We start from the raw sequence: 27127 nt of genomic DNA on the forward strand, positions 1-27127 counted from the left end.
GGGTGGGGGCAGGCAAGTAGCTCTGTGGAGGGGCCAACGTGCAGAGAAACAGAGACCTCCCTCCATAGCTGGCATCAACTTGCCAGCCATATTGATCAGCCTCCCTGACAGAGGATCTGCCAGCCTCAATCAAGCCTTTGGAGGACTGCAACCCAGGTGACATATTACTGCAATCTCTTGAGATCCCCTGAGCATGAAACCACTCAGTCCATCTGCTCCTGAACTTCTAACTCACAGAACCTGTGAGGGGTAATAAATGTTTGTTGCCATCTCAAGTCCTATCTTTGGGGATAACTGTTACACGGCAATTGACAGCGGTAGACAGCTAATAGCAGACACTTATTCTCTAACACTAGAAGGTCCTTAAGAGATGGACTGTTTTCTCAATTCTCAAAGCTCCCTGAAGCCTGAGAAATAAACAGTGCCCATATTTGTTGAACTGTGCCAACAGACTATTCCCCTTTGTCCACTGTTCCTTTCTTCCAAAACGTATCCATTTACAAACTATTCCCTATGCCTAAAGTACTTCATCTGTACTCTATCAATGTCCTCCCTTTTCTGTCTCAGAGGCCTTCTGAAATAGACTTCTGAGCAAATGCTATGTCCCAGAACCGCGCTTGAAGCGGACAACAAAACAAACATCCTTGCCCTTCCGGAGCTTATAGTCCAGTATATGCCCCTGCCATGGTGGTCTCTCTAAATATAATACAACAATCTTTGTTAACAGGACTTCAAAATCCTAGTTTCCCCTTTGTAAAATTTAAGCATTCAAAAACTGTTTTACCCCTTTCATCGTGTCTATTTAATTGGCTAGATGTCTGCATATGTTTTTCTTTTACATTTAAATAAATATTGAAGCTGCAGTCTCAAGAAAAGTCCACACCTGTTTACTTCCTAAAGTGCCCCCGCTTAAATCTGTCTCCGTATTCTCCGTTTTTACTGAATGTTTTCATGGGCCACAATTTTTAGCAAATGTCACATTTATAAGTGTAAAATAAATACCATTTGATTTTTTAAAAATAGCCTATATTTATTATACAAGTCCAAGCAACTCAATCAAATATGAATTTGTTTCACAGAAAGCAATTTTTAACTGAAGTATGTTGTATTATTTAGTACTTCTACAACAAAACAGAATGTTAAAAGAAAAAAAAAGCTCACTACACTTTTAAGTACACTTCAGTCCTGGCTCTGTCACGCACTGTGTAACCTTAGACAAATTATTTAACACCCTGAGCCTCAGTTTCCATATCCTGAAGTGGAAGTAAAATCTACCTCACAGAATTACTGTGAGGATTAAAGCAATGCATTAAAAGCCTAGCTTGATACCTGTTACGTAGTGAGCATTGCAGAATGTCAGTTTTCTTTCCCCTTACCTAGGGCTTGTACTTATGGTCCAAACAGTTGTCAGTTTTCAAGTTTAGTTATTCCTCTCTGGAATGATCTTCCTCTCTTTTATCTAATGAATAAAACATTCAGCTCAAAGGCCATCCTCTCCTCGAAATCCAAAGGAAAAGTTCCCCCGACTCTCCCACACAGTTCTGGGTTTGTCCTTGGAGTTTCTGTCAGTGTGTTACAGCTATCTGTCACTTTGTCTCTCCCACTAGACTGTGAGTTCCTCATAAGGAGGGAACATATACCTCACTCATTTCTTAACCTCAGCTTTTAGAAAAACACCTAGCACATTACAGGCACAAAACAAAAACTGAATGAATGAATGAAGTCATCACTTAAGCAGTACCCATAATCACTCCTGGGTAACCAAACTTTGTGTTTTTGCCCTTTCTGGGCCGAGATGCTCCTCTGTACTTCTGAATCCCTTTCTCATGGCACTCGACATAGCACTAAGGACGCAGAAAGTCTGCAATAAATACTTTTGGCTTATGCGATACAGAATACTCTCACATGATTTCATGCTAAATAAAAAATGGTATCCTAATGGATGTGGCTTTTGGAAGCCTTTTTAAACAGGAGCTCTTCTTAAGAGTTACTGGCGAAGAACTGAAGCAAATGCTGGAACTATACTATAGCCGGTTTTCCTATGCATGTGTTTTTGAAAAAAGCAGTAATGCTTTGCTTCTTTCTAAAACATTTCATTAAGAAACTGAGGCTCATAAAGCCCTCTGATTCGCTGTGAAAAATGCGAACACCACCAGGCAAAATTTAGCTTAGTAACTTTCAGCCAAAGGTTCCCCACCCTACAGTCATAGGGCTCTGGGCCAGCTGGCTGTCACCTCATCTCTGGGAGGTGGCTGCTTTTCAACAGTAAAACTGCGTAAGTGAAATGTGGAGTCTGGGGGATCTTCCAAAGTAAGACATGCAAATTTAACTTCTTATTTTAAATAGAGATTCTGCTTCAGACCTTGGCTTCAGGTGGAAAAGACCCTGAAAAGAGCTCAAAAACTGGCAACTGGGGGGGGGGGGGAGCATTTCAGACATCTTATGGATTTTAAAGTATGTAAACATATAGGACACTAGGTGTAATTTCACTGCTAGAAATTAGCAGTATTTCACATTCCTATCTACACACACTTCATGCCAAGCATAGGGTGGTAAGCAGTTAACTGTCCACCAAACTGCCCTTTAGTTATGCTGCATAACAGAGAGAAAACAGAGAAACCCTGACAAAGCCAAGTTGTGCTGGGGCTTACACACACATGCTGGTCTACCATGGTTCTCAATATCATAAAAATAAACACTGCTTGGGCCTTTACTAAGGTTGGGCAAGCGCGGTGTCAAACATTTTAACTCCTACAACGACCCCATGATGTATATATACTATTATTACCCCTAATTTTCAGATGAGGAAACTGAGGCCCAAGATTACACAGCTGGCAAATGGCAGGTTTGAGAGTCTGACTTGAAAACTCCAGCCCTAGCAACTACAGAGAATCAATGCTTCTGCATTCTCGCCAGGCTAGGGAATATACTAGAAGTGTCCTGACAAACATTTTGTTGGAGGGGAAAGTTTCAGATCTGCCACATCCCTTACACCTGGCAGCATTCAGGTAGCTACACAGGCGTCAAAAAGTCCAGGTGAGACGTCCTTGCTTGGGAATCCTGGGAACTGCACATGGATCCTAAGGGTCTGCACAAGATCCAGGAGAAATAGCCCGACACACACCTGGTCCCTGCAGTCACGAAACGCCCGACACGCCGCGGGGGCGCGAAACTCCGTGCCTCCACACCCCCGCCGCCCGGCCCAGCCGCGCACAGGTGCACCGACCGCCCGCGACCCCACGCCGCCGGCCCCGGCTCTACGACCCCAGCCTGGGGAAGCGGGGAGACGGTGGGGAAGGGGCCGAGGGGCGAGGACGGCCCACAGCCCGACCCCCGGAGGGCGCGCGTGGCGGGGTCGCCCGGAGAAAGGATGCTCGGGGCGGGGCCGCGGTGGGGGAGGGGTCCCCTGCCCGGACTCTCACTCACCGCCTCGATCTCCTCCCGGGCCGGGCTCCGCGGCGGTACCCGCTCCGGCTCTCAACCGCGCGTGTCTCCTCCCGAGGCTCAGCGTCCAGCTGGGACGCGCGGGGCTGTGGAGAAGTCGGCGCGAGCGGAGGGCGTGCAGCGAGCGGAGCTGAGAGGGTGGGAAGGATGGGACGGTCGCGCTCACCGCTGCCGCCGCGGGGACACCACAGACACGGCCTCGGCCGGCTCCTCTCAGCCACGGAAGCTGCGGGCCCTCCTACCACACCCGCCTCCCGCCCCCCGCACCACGCCACGCCCCGCTGGAGGAGTGACAGCAGTGCTGACCAATCAGAGGCCTCGTGGAGGCCGGGAGCCAAGGACTAAAAGGAGGGCGGGGAAGAGAGGGCTACAAGGGAGGCGAGCGTGGCGGCGGGACTTCCTGTGACTGACGGCCCAGCGCAGCCAATGGGCAACGGGGAGATGACCTCACTGTAGAGGGAAGTCTGGAACTGGCGGAGTGGCGGTGAGGAGGTGGGAGGAGGTCGGAGACGAGCCGGAGGCGGGGCGCTGGGGCCTTAAAGAGGCAGCAACTCACTGGTCATCCAGTCAAGTGAAGGGCGGCGGACCGGCCAGACCTGGACAAGTTGCCAAGGGGTCAATCCTCCCAGCGCTTAGTGCATTAATCCTCTAGACCCCATCACAATCCTTCTAGGGGGCTGAAGGATCCCCGCCTGGGGCTCATAAATCGATTACTTACTTTCACGCTTCCCAAAAGGAGACACAATAAATTCCGCACTGGCCTGGAGCCCTGAATTCCCGTTACAGCCCCAGCCCCACCGAAGCCCGTCGTCTCGTTTCTTTGAGTCAGTTTCCACTACAGTAAAAGGGAGGATACCGGCACCCACCTACCCCATCTTTACCGGCCCAGGATGTTGAGATCATTAACAGCAAAAGTGCTTTGGGCTTCAGGAAGAAAAGACTGAATTAACCCAAATGCCTGTGTCAGGAGACTTCAGGAAGAGCATCCGTAAAAGGGAGGACTGCACTAGACGACTCTTGTAATTCTATAGTTATAAGATGCTGATTGATGTCCTACTCTATCCGGCATCCACTCTCGTAGCAAATGGGTGTGGGGTTAGGAGGGCGCGGGGTGGGGGGGTGGGGTGTCCTGCGTTAGGCGCAAAGGCCACACAGGGACTTGGTCCATGACTTCAACAAGGAGAAAGAAAGCGGGCTAAAAGGGAGAGAGAAACAAGGAAAGCCAGGTTCGCTGCGGTGAGTGCCTTGAGGGAAGCAAGCCATTTGCTTCCCCTCCCCCCAGCAATGGGCGGGAGCCCAGAAAAGGCGAAATAACTCCAACTTGGCCGGGTGGAAAGAGGGGGAAGTGCTTTCCCGAAAGCTTCCTGGGGATGGTGTCAGCAGACAGAGTAAGGAGGGGGGAGTAATGTGCAGCTACAGGAAGAAGGGGCTAGACCATTCTTGCAGGTTTAGGAAGGAGCGGCGTGATGGCACAGAGGCTGAAAAGAGGCAGATCGTTTTACATCCCAGAGGAATTCTTACTACACCCCCTGCTCTACCCCAAAAGCCTCCGGAGGCTGCCCATTGGTGTCACTCTCAGAGGAAAGGCAGGAGAGGGTGCCTCTCCCCCTCCGACTGCTGCAAAAGCTGAAGGGGCCCTGGGTCTTCCCAGTTTTTCATCTATCTTGTCAGTTTCAAGTTCAGTATCACTGCAGTCATAGAATCTTGTAGTTCCAGGCAGGAGCCCTGTGCTCCTTTAGTCACATACCTTCCTCCAAGGCAAGAATTCCTCCATGAAAGTCCTGATAAAATTATTTATTCAGCAAATATTTCTTGAGGGGGTAAGACAGACGAGGTCATCACTGCCCTGCGGGTGCTCTCTCACCGACCTGGGGGACGTGAAGGCACACGCTGAGGGGACCAGGCAGACGATCCCCAGAGGTATGAGGCAAAAGCCCTGCCAGCGGAAATTACCCGGGTTGGGCAGGTTTCCCCAAGACAAGACCTGGCTGGCACATTCCCGATGGAGTCTGCCTACACTCAGCCTTCAGGAAACAGCCAGGGGGAGAGGGAAACCCGGCTGTGTGTTTTGTTGGGTTGTTTTTTCACTTTTTGGCCACACACCATGGCGTGTGGGGTCTTGGTTCCCCAACCAGGAATCGAACCCATGCTACCAGCATTGGGGAGCAGAGTCTTAACCACTGGACGACTGGGGAAGTCCCACAGCGTCTGTTATTAGCCATGAGCAGGGTAACGTCCTACTCAGCTTCCCAGACATGGCAAACTCACCACCTCTCAGGCCTCTTCTTCTCTTAAGACAACTTAAATTGTGTACATGTGTGTGTGTGTGTGTGTGTGAATATCATATATATGGTGTGCATATATATTTCTTATGGATGATCTGCCTCCCTCTAGTTTCTGACCGTAAATCCTAATGTCATGCCCTGAAGATAACACAGAGCACGTCTAATCCCACTTTGTCATGACAACATTCCAAATATTTGAAGATGACCAGCAAGCTGCCTTTCCCACACCCTCTTACCAGTCCCCAAAACAACAGGGATTAAGTCCTCCTTGTCACCATTCCTCAGACGATGGTTTCCACGCACCACACTATCCTAGTGACTCGGGGGGGACATCTTCAGTTTGTCAGGCTCTATTAGGGATCCAGACATGAAGATAGAAATGGCTGGTGGTGGGTTTTATTTTTTTTTTTTTTTATTGGTAATGCAATGCAGGAAGGTTTTCACAAAAGTAAGTAAAATAATGAAACTTGTATCTAGAGCAATTAATGGTTTCTGCTTACAATTTGACTCTTATTTTTTCTCTGAATTATACTGTGGGGCTTCCCAGGTGGCACTAGTGATAAAGAATCCTGCCTACTGATGCAGGAAACTCAAGAGACGTGGGTTCTATCCCTGGGTCTGAAAGATCCCTGGAAATAGGAAATAGCACCCCACTGCAGTATTCTTGCCTGGGAAATCCCATGCAGAGGAGCCTGGCGGGTTACAGTCCAGTTGGACACGACTGAGCACAAGCACATCAGGGACATGTGTTATTTTTGTCCTTCCATCAGACATCTTCTCTTCTGGAAAGAGGACCCTAATTTTCCCCTGGGGAACCACTCTTCCCCACACTCAGCTAAGGAGCTGACTCTAACCCAGTCCTGATCAAAGCATTGCTCACCTCTCCCCACCTCCACCATCTGCAGAGACTGATTTAGAGAAAGGCAGGTAGCCCAAGTCAGTACAATCAGAATTCCTGGGCCCTTTGTTGAAACTATCAGGAAGGAGAAGTTCTTGCAGTGAGGCTGCCGAATGGTCCAGTTCTGCACCTGGGACTGACCCAGAGACCACAGGAAATAACGTGCTTGAGAATAAAGTCCACGTTAGAACCTGTGAACTATCAGAGCTGAGACACGTAAAGGCCACAGCAGGTGACGACTGTTGGAGAGCCTGGGTCCAGTCATTTTCTGGCTGACTTCACAGATGTCTGAAGTCAGGGTCCTTAGAGCCTGCCTGTAAGGGAGATTTTGGATTATTGAGGGAGGAAAAACCTATAAGGGAGGAAGTTGAACAGGGAAAGGAAAAGAGCCAAGTAAGGCTCAAATCATCCTTTGGCCTGATCCACCCAGAGAGCTCTGGAGCATAAATCACGCCATGTGGTTATCCTCACCATGGGGCCGCTTTGCGTTCCCCAATATCACTCAGTCACTAGCCATGGGCTCTGAAGGGGTTAAGTTCACCAACGCTAGTCCCTTCAGCTGAGGGCAATTCTCCAGAATTTGGGGCATCTGGGAACCCTTTGCTGCCAGTGCAGCAGCTGGGGGATGGGTGAACTGGCCCGTTAAGGAAACTTGGAAGGGGCACTATTTGGGTCTAACCCTGGGGGCCAATTCATTCCCTTCCCACTTGGGTTTTCGTTCACTGAAGCCAAAATGTGACGACCTTAAACACCCAGGTGTGATGAGACCAGCACAGGGCACAGAGAAACCTTGGCCTTCCTTGGTCTGACCCCTCCATCCATGAGCACGCTTCAAGGTTACATTACCAGGTTTAATGGCTGCCCTGACCCTTTGGCTCAAACTAACTTTGTAACCAATCTTTTCCAACTTCTTTCCTTTAGTCCTTCCCCACCCCCCCCACCACCCCCTCCGCCGCCCCAGTCTCCTACTAAGCCAAATTCACTCTTTTTTTTGTACACCTTTAATTACTTATCACAAATATGGGATTTTTAGCTTAACCCTCCTAGTAATTAGCAGTAGTTGTCATTTCGTGCATTTCTATCCTTTGCTGCAAATTGCTGTAAACACAGGCCAATTCAATTCTGTCACCCATCTAACTTGCCACTTCTAATTTTGCTGCTGTTGCTGAAATGGGCAAATCCAATGACAGAAACCTTCAACAAACTGCTGGAGACCCATTTTCCCCTCCTTTTCATCTGCCAATCCATCACCCTGAAAGATTTACTCCACCTGTCATTTTCCTCGCTGTCTCTCTTCCTGGGGAATCTCTCCAAAGGCATTTCCCAGGTCTTTTTTTGTTTGTGTTTTTTAGCCTCGCCACATGGTTTGTGGGCTTACCTGGTAGCTCACTTGGTAAAGAATCTGCCTGCAATACAGGAGACCTGGGTTCAATCCCTGGGTCAGGAAGTTGCCCTAGAGAAGGGAATGGCTACCCATTCCAGTATTCTTGCCTGGAATATTCCATGGACAGAGGAGCCTGGCATGCCGCAGTCATGAAGTTGCAGAGAGCTGGACATAATTGAGCAACTAACACTTTCATGGTTTGCAGGATATTAGTTTCTGACCAGGGATTGACCCTGGGCCACGGCACTGAGAGCACGAAGTCCTAACCACTGGATCACCAGGACACTTCCATTTCCCAGGGCTTGATCAGCCCTATCCTCAGCTCTTCTTGCTTTTCCTGTTTCTTCTTAAGTCTTTGTTCAGGTTGGTCCCTCTCCCTAAATACCTTCTCTTTTATCTTCATGTATTCGTATCCCAGCTCACGTTCCACTTCCTCCAGGAAGCCCGCCACTCTTCCTCCAGTCTAAATGAATCCTTCCCTTCTCTGGTAACCCATGGTTCCAGAGTGTCAAGCACACTGCTAAGCATTCTGAGTGCACTGTCTTCTTTCATTCTTGTGGTAACCTTAGGTAGGTGCTGTTGTGATCCTCATTGCTCCATGAGGAAACCGAGACGGAAAGGTTAATTAAGGAACTCGATTTGCTATCATAGAGCCAGAAACTACCACGGTCAGGGTACAGATACTAAAATGAAAACTCTGGCTAAAATTCAATAAACATTTGTTGGCTACACAGAAGGAACTAGAGGAGATATTAAAAAGTGAAATAGACAATCCTGGCCTGCAATCAAGAACAGGGACTCTCAGTTCAGTTCAGTCACTCAGTCGTGTACAACTCTTCGTGACCAATGGACTGCAGCATCACCAACTCCCAGAGCTTGCTCAAACTCATGTCCATCGAGTCAATGATGCCATCCAACCATCTCATCCTCTGTCATCCCCTTCTCCTCCTGCCTTCAGTCTTTCCCAGCATCAAGGTCTTTTCCAAGGAGTCAGGTTTTCACATCAGGTGGCCGAAGTATTGGCGCTTCAGCTTCAGCATCAGTCCTTCCAATGAATATTCAGGACTGATTTCCCTTAGGATGGGCTGGTTGGATCTTCTTGCAGTCCAAAGGACTCTCAAGAGTCTTCTCCAACACTACGGTTCAAAAGCATCAGTACTTCAGTACTCATCTTTCTTTATTGTCCAACTCTCACATCCATACATGACTACTGGAAAAACCATAGCTTTGACAAGACGGAACTTTGTTGGCAAAGTAATGTCTCTGCTCTTTAATACGCTGTCTAGGTTTGTCATAACTTTTCTTCCAAGGAGCAAGTGTCTTTTAATTTCATGGCTGCAATCACCATCTGCAGTGATTTTGGAGCCCCCCAAAATAAAGCCTTTCACCATTTCCATTGTTTCCCCATCTATTTGCCATGAAGTGACGGGACCGGATGTCATGATCTTAGTTTTCCAAATGTTGAGTTTTAAGCAAACTTTTTACTCTCCTCTTTCACTTTCATCAAGAGGCTCTTTAGTTCTTCGCTTTCTGTCATAAGGGTGGTGTCATCTGCATATCTGAGATTATTGATATTTCTACTGGCCCTATAAATGGCACCAATCTGAACAATGATGTAAGGATGGTAGAAATGAAATAAGAGAAGGGAGAGCTCGTGTCTGGTAGAACCCAGTAAGATCACATGAAGGAGTTTAGGTTTGAAAGCAGGGAGTGAGGTGCCGCCCTCCAGCTTAGGGAACACTGTGAGTAACAGCATGGAGGAAGGACAACATGGGGAATATCTGAGCAAGGGAGTTGTCTGGCTTGTTTGAGAGATAAGGCTTTCAAGCCTTGGCAGAGGCCCTGTTGTAAAAAGGAAAGAATGCCAAGACCAGACGGGCATTGAGCTTTTGAAAACAGGATCCAAACTGTGTCTTAAGAGCGACCTGATGGTTGATTGGATTGGAAGGAGACTGAAATGGGGTTGAAGTGATAAGTTAGGAGAACACAACTCTTATTTTCCAATCAAGAGTTAAATTAGGATCCATGAGGGCACTGGCAATGGCCTTGGATTATTTTTCCCCTCTATTCTGTAACCACTTTGTCTTTGCTTGTCCCCAGAGATCATAACATCCTTGAGAACTGTCAAGCACTTGAAAAAAATGTGCCCATAATTGCTAAACTGCTAACAATTTCTTAATAGTTAGTAAGCACTCAGCAAATACTGTTGTAATTGAATTGAATGCATGAGCAGGGTGATAAAAATTCTGGGGCTCTGTTTAAACGGTTTCATAGGAACTCAGGCCATGCCTGCAGCCCTCTGCAGCATTATGTATGTGCTTAGTTGCTCAGCTGTGTCTGACTCTTTGCGGCCCTCATGGACGGTAGCCCTCCCGGCTCCTGAGTCTGTGAGATTCTCCAGGCAAGAATACTGGAGTGGGTTGCCATGCCTTCCTCCAGGGGATCTTCCTGACTTGGGAACTGAACCCAGGTCTCCTGTGTCTCTGGCATTGCAGGCAGCTTCTTTCATTCAGCACCTACTAGGTACATCATTCTCTCATTCAGCTCCCCCAGTGGTAGGTACTGACATCATGTTCATCTTGTTTTTTAGTCGCTAAGTCCTGTCCAACTCTTTGTGACCCTATGGATTATAGGATTCTCTGTCCATGGGAGTGCCTAGCTAGGCAAGAACACTGGAGTAGGCTGCCATTTCCTACTACAGGGGATCTTCTGGACCCAGGGATCAAACCTGGGTCTCCTGTATTGGCAAGCGGGTTCTTTACCACTGCGCCACTAGGGAAGCCCATGTCCATCTTACAGATCAGAAAAACTGAGGGTCAAGCGAATCGTTTGCAGGAACTGAGAGAATGAGCTGCAGGACTTTCAGTGCTAAAACCACGATGTGTGTACGTGCTTAGTTACTCCAGTCGTGTCCGGCTCTTTGCAACCCCATGGACTGCAGCCTGTCAGGCTCCTGTGTCCATGGGGATTCTCCAGACAAGAATATTGGAGTGGGTTGCCATACCCTCCTCCAGGGGATCTTCCCGACCCAGGGACTGAACCCAGGTCTCCTGCATTGCAGGCGGATTCTTTACCCACTGAGCCACCTGGCTAGCCCCATACCAGGACGACCCCAGGCAAATCCAGAGGGTTGGTCACCCTATCATGATTCCTGGCCCCACATTACACAAGCCAGGATTTAAACTCAAGTCTGACGAGCTCAAACCCCCATGGGACTTTCTTCTGGCTTTCTGATCATTGCAGCCAATATAAATATTCTTACTTGGATATTCTGGGGACAGAATCCAAGCATACTCTTATATTGAATTTGGCTCATGTATTTGGAGCCTCCTGAAGACAGTCCCTTGTAGAGAGACAGCGAATCACAAAATGGATGGGTTTTTGTCAGAGAAAAGGAATCCAGCCTGGGGAACATCTTCCAGGCTGACACCTTGAGAGTTCGACTTTCTCAACGGTTCTTTGGCGCCTCCTGGTGGTGAAAAGTTGTTAGCCCCTTACTCCTTAGACGAAAGAACACGTAAAAGGGTGAGAGTGAAACCCAACTGAAACTTCTTACAGCTTGGGGAACATAAAGATTTTGCTTCAAAAATAAAAACTAGCAGAGACTTTTCTTTCTTTTTTTCTTAAATGAAAGCTGACCAACCAGGCTGTCATAGGCTAGGGCGAGGAGAATCAGACACAAACTTCAAGTGGACACCAAAAGAAAACACTCGATGATCAAGACAATAATTAAAAAAAGAAAACGAAATTAATGGCAAAAATGATGAGCAAAGTATCCAAATTTTAAGTACAGAACAGACAGGCTCTGACCATGCATTTGCCCTGCCACTTCTCACTGGCCTCGCCCCAGTCCTGTGAGCTCTGGCCCAGGACCCCGGAACCCCAGCCCCTTCGAGAAGCTCTGGGTGGAGGGCTCCTGACGATGGCCCTCAAAACCTCACCACGGGAAATGGAAGTGGTTCCTTCAGATGTTCCCGCCAAAGAAATTCCATAGAAAGGATTACATGCCCTGCTAGGAGACGCCAGAAGGCCAGCAGCAAGCAGGCCTTAAGCCTCTTGTTTGGGCATATTTTGAGTTCGATGTCATAATATATCCATATTTGATTTTGTTCTGTTTCCTTTTATCGACATATAGACACTCCAGAAGTGTACAGAGAAGGGATATTATCATGATCTTATAGCGCAAAGGATTTTCACAAGCCAACACACACTTAACTGGCACCCAGATCAAGACAGAGAACAAGACCAGAGTCCCCGTCATGCCCCCTCTGTTCACTGCCACCCCGAGGTACCTCTGTCTTGATGTCAACAGCATAGATTAGTTCCATTTTTGTTCTGTATATAAATGAAGTGATACGCTCTAAGGTATGTTAAGTCTGGTTTATTTTACTGTGAGATATGTTAGTGAGATTAGGCCATAATCTTTGTGTGTGATTATAGTTTGTTCATTCTCATTACATGGTATAAATCTATTAAAATAAATTTATCCAGTCAGCTGACATGGGTTGTTTCAGTGTGTTGTTCCAGCACGCTGCTGCTACGAACATTCATATCCATGTCTTTTGTTTAACATGGACATGTCTACAACAGCCAGGTTCAGCAGAACTTTCTACCTGACCTATAGACCTGCGAAGGCTTCCCTGGTAGCTCAGCTGGTAAAGAATCCGCCTGTAATGCGGGAGACCCTGGTTGGATTCCTGGGTCAGGAAGATCCCCTGGAGAAGGGATAGGCTACCCTCTCAAGTATTCTTGGGCTTCCCCGGTGGCTCAGAATGTAAAGAATCCACCGGGAATGCAGGAGACCTGGGTTCCATCCCCGGGTTGGGAAGATCCCCTGGAGGAGGGCATGGCAACCCACTCCAGTATTTTTGCCTGGAGAATCCCCATGGACAGAGGAGCCTGTTGGGCTACAGTCCATGGGGTTGCAAAGAGTTGGACATGACTGAAGCAATAAGCAGCAGCATAGACCTGTGAGCCAGTGAATTGTAGAGCGGCTTGGTTTGTAGAATTATTGTAGCAGTAACTAACTCATAGTATACCCTTTTAAAGTCATAAAAATTAATTCTTAGCAAGACAGATATTAAAACGCAAAGATGATTCACCTTTATTGAAATAGAAAAAATGCCTATATTTCTGCTGAGAGTGCATTTGCTGGGTCATAGGGGAGGCATAGTTTCAGCTTTAGTATCTACTACTAGTTAGCTTTCTAAAGTAATTAGAGCAACTGCCACTCAGAGAGTTCTTGTTCCTTCATATCTTTGTCTAGACTTTATATTTTTTTATCCTTTTTACTTTCAAGTGGAGTGGTATTATACTGTAGTTTATTTGCATTTCCCTAGAGAGTAATGAAGTTAAGAACCTTTCTGTATTTGGCATTTGTATAGCTTCTTTTCTGAAGTGTCTGTTAGAATCTTTGCCCATTTTTCTCTTGGGTTTTCTATCTTTTCCTTATTGATTTGTAGTTCTTTTAAAATTCTGACTTTGAGACCTTTACCAGATATATATAGAAAGAATATTTGTGAGTTGTCTTTTTGCTCCCTTAATGGTGTCTTTTGATGAATACAGTTTCTTAGTTTTCATAGAATTCATTAAAGGTTTTTTTCATTCATGATTGACATTTTTTGTTTCCTGTTTGCAAGTGAAGTTGTGAAGTTGCTCAGTTGTGTCTGACCCTTCGCAACCCCATGGACTGTAGCCTGCCAGGTTCCTCCGTTCGTGGGATTTTCCAGGCAAGAGTACTGGAGTGGGTTACTGTTTCCTTCTCCAGGGGATCTTCCCAATCCAGGGATCGAACCCGGGTCTCCTGCTTTGCAGGCAGATGCTTTACCTTCTAAGCCACTAGGAAGCCCCCCTGTTTGCAAAAGATCCACCTATTCCAAAGTCAGAGATAGTCTTCTATGTTTTCTTCTAAAAACTTTACTTATTTATTTATTTTAGCTTCAGATCTGTAATCCTGCTAGAAATTGTTTTTGGCATGATGTGAGGTATGGGTCATATATGTATTTTTTTCCATATACGAGATGACCATATACATGTGTTATCTGGTTTTGTTTTCATATAAAAGTAAGTAATTAAATTCCCTTTTAAATTTTATGACTTTCCCCTAATTGTTCAAGTAAAATTGATACAGAAACAGCTGTTTTGAGCACTAATTGAGGTACAGTGTCTACATTCCCTCATTTAATTCTCTCTGTAATTGTACAAGGTAAGTATTCATATTTCAGTTTTATAGATGAAAAAAGTGAGGCTCAGGGAATTAAAGTGTGTTGAGGGTACAAAGCAAGTAAGTCCAGAGTCCTTTAACCAGTGTTCTAAACTACCTTGCACAGAAAAATTTCATTTGGAGGATAATTGTCTGTTAACATGTTGATCTATTCACAAGCTGATGGACATTTGCAGTGCTGCTCGTTTGGGGCTGTTGAGAACAATGCTGCTGTGAACATCTTCATTTCTCTTGGATAGATACCTAGGAGTGGTATTGCTTGGGTCATATGGTAATAATAAACATATGGTATATGTTTATTTATTTAAGTATCTATTTATTTGGGGGCTTCCCAGGTGGCACTAATGGTAAAGAACCCGCTTGCCAACACAGGAGACTTAAGAGATGTGGGTTTGATCCCTGGGTTGGGAAGATCCCCTGGAGAAGGAAATGGCAACTCACTCCAGTATTCTTGCCTGGAGAACCCCATGGACAGAGGAGCCTGGCAGGCTGTGGTCCATAGGGTCACAGCGACTTCGCAAGCATGCACATCTATTTATTTATATTTTTAAAAATTTGGCCACACCCCATAGCATGGGGACCTTAGTTCTCTGACCAGGGATTGAGTCCATTACTTCTGCAGTGGAAGCACAAAGTCCTAACCACTGGACCACCAGGGAATTTCCCTTTCGGCTAAATTTTTGATTTGTAAATATTGAGTTCTGTGGCTTATCTTTCACTTTTTTTTTTTTTTTTTTTTAAATATGGAACGCTTCACAAATTTGCGTGTCATCCTTGCGCAGGGGCCATGCTAATCTTCTCTGTATCGTTCCAATTTTAGTATATGTGCTGCCGAAGCGAGCACTCTTTCACTTTTTTAATGGTGCCTTTTGAGAAGCTAGTTTTCATGTTGATAAAGTCCCAATTTATACGTTTTTTCTTATGCTCTTTTGGATGGTGCTTCTTAAAAAATGCATATTTATTTTTTGGCTGTGTCAGGTTTAGGTACATTGTGCAGGATCTTTCGTTGTGGTGTGCGGGCTTTGTTAGTTGCTCTGCATCATGTGGGATCTTAGTTCCCCGACCAGAGATTGAACCTGTGTCCCCTGTATTCCAAGGTGGGTTCTTAACCACTAGACTACCACAGAAGTCCCTTAGGTTGTGCTTTTGATGTTGCATCTAAGAGATCTTTGCCTAAAATCAAGGTCATGAAGGTTTTCTCATACATTTTCTTCTAGAAACCTTGTAGTTTTAGTTTTTACATTTACGTCCATGATCCATTTTGAGTCTGCTTCTGCGCATGGCATGAGGTGATGGTTTACATTCATCTATGTGCGTGTACATTCAGCTGTCCCAGCATCATTTGTTGAAATGACCCTTGTTTCCCCCTCAATCAGCTTTATTGAGCAGCTGATTTTATCACCCCTGGAGGCTGATCAGTTGTTGGACTTTCAGTTGTGTGACCTAATAAATACATTTCCTCTCTGTTTACACTCATTTGAGTTTTGCATTATCCTTTGAAGCCAGAAGACATCTGGCTGAAACAGATGTTGCCAGGAGGTGGCACCCGGAAGGTCAAGCGAATGCCAGCTCTGTAGACCTTCTGTGGAATGACCCACGCCTAGTTCATTGAAATCTTTCTCAGTCTGTACTCTTTACGTGGATTTGAGCATCGCTTCAAATCCAAAGAGCCCGTACAATCAAATTCTGGCCAACCTACTGCATACCCAGGGAGAGGGAAGCAACCAAACCAGACCAGTCCAAATGCTCCCTGGCTGGGACTCTAGCCAGAGTCATTAAGAAGAGATGCTGTCTTCTCCTCTAACTTCATAAGCCATGAGGACAAGGTAGGCTTAGGGCTCCCAGTGGCCACTTTTTGGTCAGGTGGCAAGAGAAGACTTAGGAATAAAGGTATTCCCTGATGGCTCAGCCCGTAAAGAATCTGCCTGCAGTGCAGGAGACACAGTAGGTACTGGTTCGATCCCTGAGTCAGAAAGATCCCCTGGAGGAGAAAATGGCCATCCACTCCAGTATTCTTGGCTGGAGAATCCCATGAAGACAGCAACCTGGCACGGGATAGTCCAAAGGGTCACAAAGAGTCAGAGATGACTGAGCAACTAAGCGACTTAGGAATAAACCCTAGCAATGACAAGCAGGACCAACAGGCGAGGAGAGAGGCAAGGTTCTCAGGATATCATTCACACCTCTGGGTAGCCATGCCTGAAGCCCTCTGCTTCAGGGGCAAATCGCAAACTGGGATTGGTGGGGAGGTGCAGACTCCAGCAACTAGTTAGGAGCTCTGTTTGTGGTCTGAGTCGGAGATCCAGTTGTACTGGTTTCTCTCCCTAAGAAGTCCCACCTGCCTAGGCCAGTGTTCTGTTTTCCCTGCCTCTTCAGTTCAGTTCAGTCGCTCAGTCGTATCCCACTCTTTGTGACCCCATGGACTGCAGCACGCTAGGCTTCCCTGTCCATCACCAACTCCCGGAGCTTACTCAAGCTCATGTCCGTCAAGTCGGTGATGCCATCCGACCATCTCATCCTCTGTCGCCCCCTTCTCCTCCTGCCTTCAATCTTTTCCAGCATCAGGGTTTTTTCCAATGAGTCAGTTCTTCACATCAGGTGGCCAAAGTATTGGAGTTTCAGCTTTAGCATCAGTCTTTCCAATGAATATTTAGGACCAACCTCCATTAGAATTGACTGGTTTGATCTCCTTGCTGTCCAAGGGACTCTCAAGAGTCTTCTCCAACACCACAGTTCAAAAATCATCCATTCTTCGGTGCTCAGCTTTCTTTATAGTCCAACTCTCACATCTATATATGACTACTGGAAAAAACATAGCTTTGACTAGACGGACCTTTGTTGGCAAAGTAATGTATCTACTTTTTAATATGCTGTAAAGGTTGGTCATAGCTTTTCTTCCAAGGAGCAAGCATCTTTTAATGTCATGGCTGCAGCCACCATCTGCAGTGATCTTGGAGCCTAAGAAAATAAAGTCTGTCACCATTTCCAATGTTTCCCCATCTATTTGCCATGAAGTGATGGACCAGATGCCATGATCTTAGTTTTTTGAATGTTGAGTTTTAAGCCAGCTTTTTCACTCTCCTCTTTCACTTTCATTAAGAGGCTCTTCAGTTACTCTTCACTTTCTGCCATAACAGTGGTGTCATCGGTATATCTGAGGTTACTGATACTTCTACCGACGATCTTGATTCCAGCTTGTGCTTCATCCAGCCTGGCATTTCGCAAGATATACTCGGCATATAAGTTAAGTAAGCAGGGTGACAATATACAGCCTTGATGTACTCCATGCCTGTAGGGGCTGCTATTCTACAAGTTCATGCTCAAGTGGTTAGCTTGTCTTGCTTGAATGGACAGGGGTACTCAAGGCCTGGCTGCTCCCCAAGTCTCAGAAAACTGCAGTGCAGTAAAAACCAGCAGCAAAAATGCTGATTAGAGTCATGCTAATCAATCACAGACACCCAAAGGTGAACCAAATGCGCCTGGTGAAAGCAGTAGGAAACAGACGCTTCGCAAGAAACTCAAGAGCAGAGAGGCAGAGAGAGGGGCAGGTGTGGTTCCCAGCCTGGCTCCGCCTTGCTGGCCAGGCAACCTCGGGTCATTTACCACGTGTCCCTGGAGGTCAGTCTTGTCCTGTGTAAAATGAGGGCTAAACACGCCTATGGTAACAGCCTTCAGCCTCTGCTTCCTCTGACTCACGGCGGGAGTGCGGCCGTCCGCTCAGGTCTGCCCAGTCTTCACTGTCGGTGTGGGTCCCTCACCCCCAGCACGGCTGGGGGCCACCCTGTCCCTCCGTGTGGGTCAGAGTCTGGACTGCCTGGGCCATGTCACCTTCTTCCCGAAGACCCCAGCCCAGAGCTTCTTGCTTCTGCTTCTCTCCTGTGTCTGTCTCTCCACAACACAGTGTGTTCTGCCTTTTCTGAAGGGCTGGGATGATTAATGAGAATTAAAATAAAGAACTTAAAGCTGTGGCCTAGAGACTTCTCTGGTGGTCCAGTGGTTAAGACTCTGCACCCCTAAAGCAGGGGGCATGTGTTCAATCCCTGGTCATGAAACTTGGATCCCACATGCTGTAGAGTGTACCCTAAATTTTTTAAAAATAAATATATGTTTTTTAAAGGCTGTGGCATAAACCAGATGGTGATGAGATGGAGAAAATCATACTCACTGGCATTCCTTTCAGGAGAAGCACTGTTTATTTGTTCAGGAAGAAAATTCATTGATAAATGGGGGAGAAGTAAGCACCACCCCCCCACCAGAAGACCTGAGGACAGCTAGGATTCTGCCAACCACCTGGGTGAAAAGAATCTTCAAGTTACACTGCAACACAGTGGGGAATGGGAAAGGTGAGGGTCCCGGGGTGTCACCCCTCCCGGAATCTCCCACATGCAGCAACTAAGACCCGACGCAGCCACATGAGTAAATAAATAAGTGAAATATTTTTTAAATGATGCCATCTTCCACGGAGTTATATGGCTGGTGCCAGAAAAAGAAAAGTAGATCTTTATGGTTTATCGAGTGTTTGCTGGGCTTTCCCAATGGCTCAGCAGTTAGGAATCGGCTGCAATGCAGCAGATGTGGGTTCGATCCCTGGGTGGGAAAGATCCCCTGGAGGAGGGCATGGCAACCCACTCCAGTATTCTTGCCTGGAGAATCCCATGGGCAGAGGGGCCTGGAGGGCTACAGTCCATAGGGTCACAACCCTACAGACTCAACTGAAGCGACTGAGCAGGAGACCCCGCCGTGGGGGAGGTCTGATTAACACATAATGCGGATGCCTAGTGCACACTGGAGGAGAGGATGTCCAAACAAGCAGAGAAAATTTTTGCTTAAACTTTTCTTGTCTTACCTTAAAATATGAATTTTATTTCATCACCCAGAGTCTGTTGCCTCTCAAAAGGCCTGCTTTTCCCACCTGCCCTGCAGCAAGTGCCTACCCATCTTTTAGGGAGCTCTTGGGAGGCCCGTGCCCCTTCTCACCAGCAATGCACTTCTCCAAGTCTGAGTTGGCCCATAGTAGGTGCTCAGTAAATACCTGTCCACTGGCTGAATAAATAATGACAACGAGAAGACTTCCATGGTGGTCCAATGGTTAAGAAACCATCTGCCAATGCAAGGGACTTGGTCTGGGAAGATGTCACCTGCCATGGGGAAACTAAGCCCTTGCTCTGAAAGTACGGAAGCCCGAGCTCTAGAGCCCGTGCTTTGCAACAAGAGAAGCCACTGCCGTGAGAGGCCCATGCACCGCAACTAGAGAGTAGCCCCTGCTTGCTGCAACTAGAGAAAGCCCATATACAGCAAAGAACACAAACACCCAGAAGAGACAAAATAAATAAATTTTTAAAAATTTAAAATACCTATTATAAGCCAAGTGCTGGTCTAGGTACTTGGGTTTCATCAGTGAACAAAGGTAAAAGCCTCTGCTTCCTGGAGCTCACAATTTTATTTGGGGCAAAGTGGAGGATGGGCAAAGACAATAAATAATGAATGTTATCATTCTGGTCATGGTGGAAAATCACACCAACATGCCCACTAGATAACTTAAGACAAAATGTCTTCTTTAAATTTAGCATAAAAGAGCTAAGGAGGAAGTGAGGAATCACTGAGCCATGCTGAGTCTAGGAGATGAGGTTCGTACCTGACAGATATTGACTTATCTAATCCTTACAACCGTCCCCTGAAATGTCCTAGGAAAACAGTAGTGCCCATACATGGTCAGGGTTGCCTCAATGTTGTGAAATAAATTAGTGTGCATGTAGGCTCTGGGGCTGTATATACATGATCCCATTGAGCCTCACAGCATCTCTGTGAGATGGAAGCTATTGCTTACTGTTATTTTCCTAATTATACAAATGAGAAAACAGAGTGTTCAAGTGACCTGCCCAGCGTCACACAACTAGTCAGTGGCAGAACAGGCTTTGAGCTCAAGTCTGCATCCAGCGTCTGTAAACTGAACCACAGTCTGTCGCTACCTCTTGGTAAACAGCATCTATTTTTTTTTCTATTAGCTTTGGTAGAAAGATAACTCTAATAGGAATGTCATTATGACCTCGTTTATGAAGAAATGAGTATATTATCTTTATGGAAGTCTTGTTTTATGCAAAGATGTTAAAAAGTGCTTAGAGGAGGAAAAACTACAATCCAAGCACAGCTTACTGGTGTTACTCAAAACTATAGACACAGAAATTCATTGGGGCGCAGGTGAGAATTCTTAAGGCTGAGCTAGTGAACTCGAGCTGAGAACAAATAGTGCTGGAGGCCAGGACAGGGAAGCCACCTGATCCCACATCCTCTCAGCCAGCCTAGGCCAGGACACTCACATGATAGGTTAGGGATGGTAGGAGTGTCCTCAGTTCTACACCCTCCTTGACTGCTGAGAACCCGGGCCCTCCCAGGATGGGGTGTGTGTGTCATGTAACGATCAGGCTCATGGTGTCAGATCTAGCCTGTGACACTGAGCAAGTGACTTGATTTACTTATTTTGCATTTTATTTTTAATTTTTTAAATTAACTTTTTACTGGAGTCAGTTGATTTACAATGTTCTGTTAGTCTCTGCTGTACGGCGAAGTGAATCAGTCATACATATACATATATCCACTCTCTCCTAGACTCCATTTCCGTAGAGGTCGTTACAGAGCTCTGAATACAGTTCCCTGTGCTATTCAGCGGGCTCTTATTCATTATCTTTTATATATAATAGTGTGTACACGTCCATCGCGATCTCCCAGTTTATCCCCACCTCCTTCCCCCTCGGTAAGCCTGAGTCTGTTCTCTACTTTTGTCAATAGGTTTACTTGTATCAATTTTTTTTTTTTGGTAGAATCCACATATAAGTGATAGCAGGCTTCTCTGATAGCTCAGTTGGTAAAGAATCCCCCTGCGATGCAGGAGACCCTGGTTTGATTCCTGGGTCCGGAAGATCCTCAGGATAAGAGATAGGCTACCCGCTCCAGTATTCTTGGCTTCCCTTGTCGCTCAGCTGGTGAAGAATCTGACTGCAATGCGGGAGACCTGGGTTTAATCCCTGGGTGGGGAAGATCCCCTAGAGGAGGGTATGGCCACCCACTCCAGTATCCTGGCCTGGAGAATTCCACAGACTGTATAGTCCCTGGGGTCTCAAAGAGTTGGACACGACTGAGCGACTTTCACTTTCATAAGTGATAGCATATGGTATGTGTCTTTCTCTGTCTGACTTACTTCTTTCAGTATGACAATCTCTAGATCCATCTATTGAGCAAGTGGCTTTAACAGCACTTCTGCAAAATGAGAGTGATAACACATTCCACCGGTTATAAGATGTACCACTAAGAAACAAGCAAAAAAACACCTACTGTATGGTGATAACATGTCTTAACGATAGTGCTGGAAAAGTCATGAACCAGTCACGGCGATTCTCCTGGCTTGGAGATTTCTCTTATCTCTTCCGCGAGATTGGCAACCCCTCCTGATTAGGTTCCGATGCTTGGTGTGTGGGTTTCCCTGGTGGCTCAGCGGTAAAGAATCCACCTGCAATGCAGGAGAAGCGAGTTCAATCCCTGGGTTGGAAAGATCCCCTGGAGAAGGAAAAATGGCAACCCACTCCGGTTCTCTTGCCTGGAGAATCCCATGGACAGAGGAGCCTGGCGGGCTACAGTCCACGGGGTCACAAAGCATCAGGCCTGAATGAAGCGACTGAGCACCAGCTCCCGTGCAGATAGCCAACTTCTTGCCCACATTTTAGGAGCAAAATGTAACACGACTCCTGTCCCTAGTTTGTCTTTCTGCCTTTGTGGCTCAGTCACGCAGTCGTGTCCAACTCTGCAACCCCATGGACTGCAGCACACTAGGCTTCCCTGTCCTTCACCATCTCCTGCCTGTCCCTCATCTTCTTCCTGCCTTAGGGTCTGCCAAGCACTTGCTGTTGTTTCATAAGAGAATAGTAGTCATCCCTCTAAAGAGAAAACTCTGTTTCGTTGGTATCAGTTTCCCTCCCTGTTGCTCCATATCCCTGCCTTTCCCTGCCATCACTTTTATCTGAATGCTGAATCACACCATGATATTTTCAAAGACATTTTAAATACCACCAAATTCAGTACGTGGCGTACCAACAGTGCATCCAACTCAGAGGACGGGAAGACAATATGGCCGCTGCGCTCAATTTCCCACATTTGCAAACAATGATGTCTCCATCAGGACTTTGACATTTGATTCTAAGACACGCTCCTAATATCAGAGATATTAAAATATAGGAAGTTCTGCATGTCTTAGGCTTCCCTTGTGGCTCAGCGGGTAAAGAATCCGCCTGCAATGCAGGAGACCTGGGTTCAATCCCTGGGTTGGGAAGATCCCCTGGAGAAGGGAAAGGCTACCCACTCCAGCATTCTGGCCTGGAGAATTCCATGGACTGTATAGGCCATGTGGTCACAAAGAGTCAGACACGACTGAGCAACTTTCACACTCATGCATGTCTTAGAATTGGGAAAATAGCATAGCAAATGCCTGCATTGATTAGAATTCTTTCAACAAGAAAGTGACAGAAAACTCAACCTAGATTGACTTAAGTAAAAGGAGTATGCTGAGTGTGCTGCGGTGCTGTCTTGTCCGACTCTTCGCGACCCATGGACTGCAGCCCACCAAGCACCTCTGTTGATGGAATTTTCCAGGCAAGCATACTGGAATGGGTTGCCATTTCCTCCTCCAGAGGATCTCCCCAACCCAGGGATCCAGCCCGTGTCGCCTCTGTTTCCTACATTGGCAGGCAGCTTCTTTTACTAAGTCCAAAAGTCCTTGTATTAATGCAGCTTCAAGTATGGCTACATTCAGGACTCCAAGATAAAATCAAGATTCAGTTTCTCATCATTTCTCTCTCTTCTGTACGGGTGGCTTCCGTCTCAGATTTCACTTGGTAGCAAGCTGGAGTCAGCGGCTCTAATCCTACTATCCTCTCTGGTTTCAAGTTCAGCTAAAAGGAGCAAGCACCTTTGTCCCAGAATTTTGAACCTGAGTCTCAGTATCGCTCCTTGGCTCTGACAGGTCACCCGTCTGGCCCTGGACCAATCATCATGGTTATGGGGGGTGCTGCTGAGTTACCTTCTGGAAGCCCAAGGGCTGCTGGGGCTGCAGAGGGAAATGACGAGGATGGACGTGGGGCCACAATAACAGCGCGCCATTGACTGTGGGGAATTAGGTGAGAGAAGCCTTCCCAGGGCAAGCCTCTCCGGGGGGATTTGGTCCCTGCTCCTCTGCTTTGTGCAAAGGAGGAGGCCTCCGCCGAGACCCACCCGCTCCATCTGAGTCAGCCTCTCTCGGCCTCCCTCGCCGGCCGCTGACACCGCACTGACTCAGCGGCTACGTGAGCTGGATGCTGCCAGGAAAGTTAATAAGCCTGGGAGCCAAGACATTCCTCCTGTGACGGGGTTGGTGCCGCGAGTGGGTGGAATGAATGAAAAAGAGTGGGAGCCACCACAGCTCCTAAAGCGTTTATGAAGTCAAGAAGCTCAGAAAGCAAGGAAGCGGAAATCCATTGCAGCAGTGGGAGCTGGTGACCCCCACCCTGCTGGCCCCGGGGAGGGGCGGGCAGTGTCCCCACCCTGGCTCCATCCACTCTCCAGCTCTGCCCATCTCTTTCCTTCAAATCTAAGGGTCAAAGAGCAGGACTGGGGGAATCTATCTATCACTTGGAGGGTAGGGGAGGAAGAGAAGAGGGAGGCTCAGTTAGGAGGGGGTCCTGAAGGACAGGAAATGGGGGAGACAGAGACGGGAATACGGGGAGTGCTTGCCACAACTGCTCAGAAATTGGATGGAGCACAAATACGGAGCACCTGCTCTCTGCCAGGTCCCCAACTAAGAGGTGAGGCACCCCAGTGAATAGGATTTTGTCTCTGCCTTCAGGGAGCACAGAGTCTGATCTGGACACAATAAGAAAATTGTTCATCATAACGGAATGTGATGGCACAGGGACCTGGGCATTACTGAAGGAAGGTACCCCTGGGGGAGGAGTGAAGGAAGTCATTGCCAAGCAGGAGACTTCAGGTCAGTCTAGCCTTGACTGGGTCCAGAGGGTGTGTGTGTGTGTGTGTGTGGTGTGTGTATGTGTGTCTGTAGGGATGGGTGGGCTCTGGACACAGCTATGCAATGGTTCCCCGCGAGTCAAAGAGACAGGCCTTTCCAATGGCTCTTTCAGGCTTTGGCTACTGGCTTTTGGGAGTGGCAACCTGACTGGCAAGAAGCCTCCTGCGGGCCAAGGACAAGCCTCCGCATGAGGGGACAGCTGGGGTGGCCGCAAGGCCTCGGAGCCCTCACTCTCAGCAGCTGGAGGATGGGAGCACCAGCCCGGTGGAGCCACCTGGATGGGGTGGAGGGGAGGTGATGCCAACGGCCTCCGCTCTGATGGTCCTCACACTGGATGTCTGGTGGAGGATGGGGTAGGGAGCAGAAGGGAGCTGGGGGGCGGGGGGCTTCCTGGAGGAGAAGGTTCTTCTGGGGCATCTTGTAGGACAGCTCAGGAGCTCAGGAGATGGAGAAGTAAAGAACGATCGAAGGGGTCGATGTGTGCAAAAGTGATAGGAGCACGCGGCACTTTCTGGGAAGGCTAAGCTGGTTAGGTAGGACTCTGGGCTGTTACAGGGGTGGCCGGGGCCAGGTCATGAAGTCCTGCGTGCCATACGAAAAGACCAGGGATTCAAGTTCTTTTGGAAAGAACCGGAATCTCACGCAAATGTAGAGAAGGGGCGTGTGGACATGGTGGGGGCTGGGGATGGAAGGGTGGGATGAACTGGGAGATTAGGCCTAATATAACTACACTACCATGGGTAAAATGAAAGTGAGCATACCTTCTGTATAGCACAGGGGGCTCAGCTCGGTGCTCCGTGATGACCTAGGAGGGTGGAGTGAGAGGGGCGGGATGAGAGGGAAGCCGAGAGGGAGAGGGTATGTATGCACGTATATATATTGTTGCTGTTGTTGTTGTTCAGTCGCTAAGTCATGTCCAACTCTTGTGTGACCCCATGGACTGTAGCCAGCCAGGATCCTCTGTCTATGGGGTTCTCCAGGCAAGAATATTGGAGTGGGTAGCCATTTCCTTCTCCAGGGAATCTTCTCTACCCAGGGATCAAACCCAGGTCTCCTGGATTGGCAGGTGGATTCTTTATCACTAGCCCACCAAGGAACCCCAAGCATATGTGTGTATGTGTGTGTGTTAGTCACTCAGTCATGTCCAACTCTTTGCAATCCCATGGACTGTAGCCTGCTAAACTCCTCTCTCCATGGGATTCTCCAGACAAGAATACTAGAGTGAGTTGCCATTCCCTTTTCCAGGGGATCTTCCTGACCCAAGGATTGAACCCAAATCTCCTGCATTGCAGGTGGCTTCTTTACCGTCTGAGCTACCAGGGAAGCCCTGTGTGCATGTGCATAGGCCTCCCAGGCTTCCCAAGTGGCGCTAGTGGTAAAGAACCCGCCAGTACAGGAGACCTGAGAGACATGGGTTCAATCCCTGGGTGGGGAAGATCCCCTGGAGGATGAAATGGCAACCCACTCTAGTATTCTTGCAAAGAGAATCCCATGGACAGAGGAGCCTCCAGTCCATAGGGTTACAAAGAGTCAGACATGACTGAAGCGACTTAGCACACACAGAGGCTTCCCAGGTGGCGCTAGTGGTAAAGAACCTACCTATCCATGCATGTAGAAGTAAGGTGTGGGCTTGATCCCTGGGTCAGGAAGATCCCCTAGAGGAAGAAATGGTCATCCACTCCAGTATTCTTGCCTGGAGAATCCCATGGACAGAGGGGCTTGGCAGGTTGCCGTCCATAGGATCACAAGAGTTGGACATGACTGAAGTGACTTAGCACATATACTTGCATATATATGTGTGTGTATATATATGTATATATGTACGTGTGAAAATCCCTCAGTCATGTCCGACTCTTTGCGTCCCCGTGAACTATACAGTTCACAGAATTCTCCAGGCCAGAATACTGGAGTGGGTAGCCTTTCCCTTCTCCAGGGGATCTTCCTAACCCAGGGATCAAACCCAGGTCTCCCACATTGCCAGCTGAGCCACCAGGGAAGCCTAAGAATACCGGAGTGGGCAGCCTATCCCTTTTCCAGTGGATCTTCCCAACCCGGGAATCAAACTGGGCTCTCCTGCATTGCAGGCGGATTCTTTACCAACTGAGTTATCAGGAAAGCCTGGATATATGTATATATATAGCTGATTCACTTCATTGTGCGGCAGAAGCTAACAACATTATAAAGCAATTATACTCCCCCCCAAAAAAAAGAAAAAAGGAACTGGATTCTCCTTCCACCCCACCTCAGCCCTTCCTGCAGACATTCAGCACCGTCACGGGGTGAGGCAGCCTGGCCCTGTTTCGGTGGGTGAAACCAAAGGCCCCGATGCTCTGCAGCACTGAAGTCGGCGAGAGGCCACCAGCAGGCAGATGGCCAGAGAGCGACGGCCAGAGAGGGGCTGTCTCCAGGCGCTGAGGGAAATGCAGGAGTCGGGAGCAATTTGAAAGTTGTTTTCTTGTCGTAGGCATTTTAGAAATAGAAAGAAATGTCGTCACAAGGGAGTCCCATGGAGAGGAATGAACGCAGGATTTGGAGTCAGCAAAGCCAAAGGCCTGGGCCTGGGGCCCAGCACCGCCGTGCCAGCTGGACGGCTCTGGGAAGGTCATTCGGCTCACCGAGGCCCCATTTCCACATCTGCACTGGGATCATATCTATTCCACGGGGTCAGCTAAGATAACATCCATGTGTAAAAAAGGATGTGCAAATATTAAGTTACTGTCGTTTTACAAAAAAAATGCCCACAGCAAGAAGAATCCCTCAGGCTCATTTGACCCTGGTTCCCACTTGGCACTGATCAGGTCGGTCGGGAACTTACTGGATGACATAGCAAGTCAACAGCAGGGCT

General features: G+C 47.6%; 1 long non-coding RNA gene and 1 other non-coding gene across 2 annotated transcripts in view; both read right to left on the bottom strand.

Moving 5' to 3' along the window:
- LOC136174363 (uncharacterized) overlaps positions 1-3690 on the bottom strand; it is a 75441-nt gene extending 71751 nt beyond the window's left edge. Inside the window, exon 1 of the long non-coding RNA XR_010664397.1 lies at positions 3427-3690. This is a non-coding gene — a long non-coding RNA (uncharacterized lncRNA). The remainder of the gene's footprint in view (positions 1-3426) is intronic.
- An 11281-nt stretch (positions 3691-14971) lies between these two features.
- LOC136156641 (U6 spliceosomal RNA) lies at positions 14972-15078 on the bottom strand. Its single transcript, XR_010661133.1, has one exon. It is a non-coding gene; the product is annotated as a U6 spliceosomal RNA (small nuclear RNA).
- Positions 15079-27127: the final 12049 nt, after the last annotated feature.

This window comes from Muntiacus reevesi, chromosome 1 (assembly GCF_963930625.1).
Source record: "Muntiacus reevesi chromosome 1, mMunRee1.1, whole genome shotgun sequence".
In the NCBI taxonomy this organism is placed as follows: Eukaryota; Metazoa; Chordata; class Mammalia; order Artiodactyla; family Cervidae; genus Muntiacus; species Muntiacus reevesi.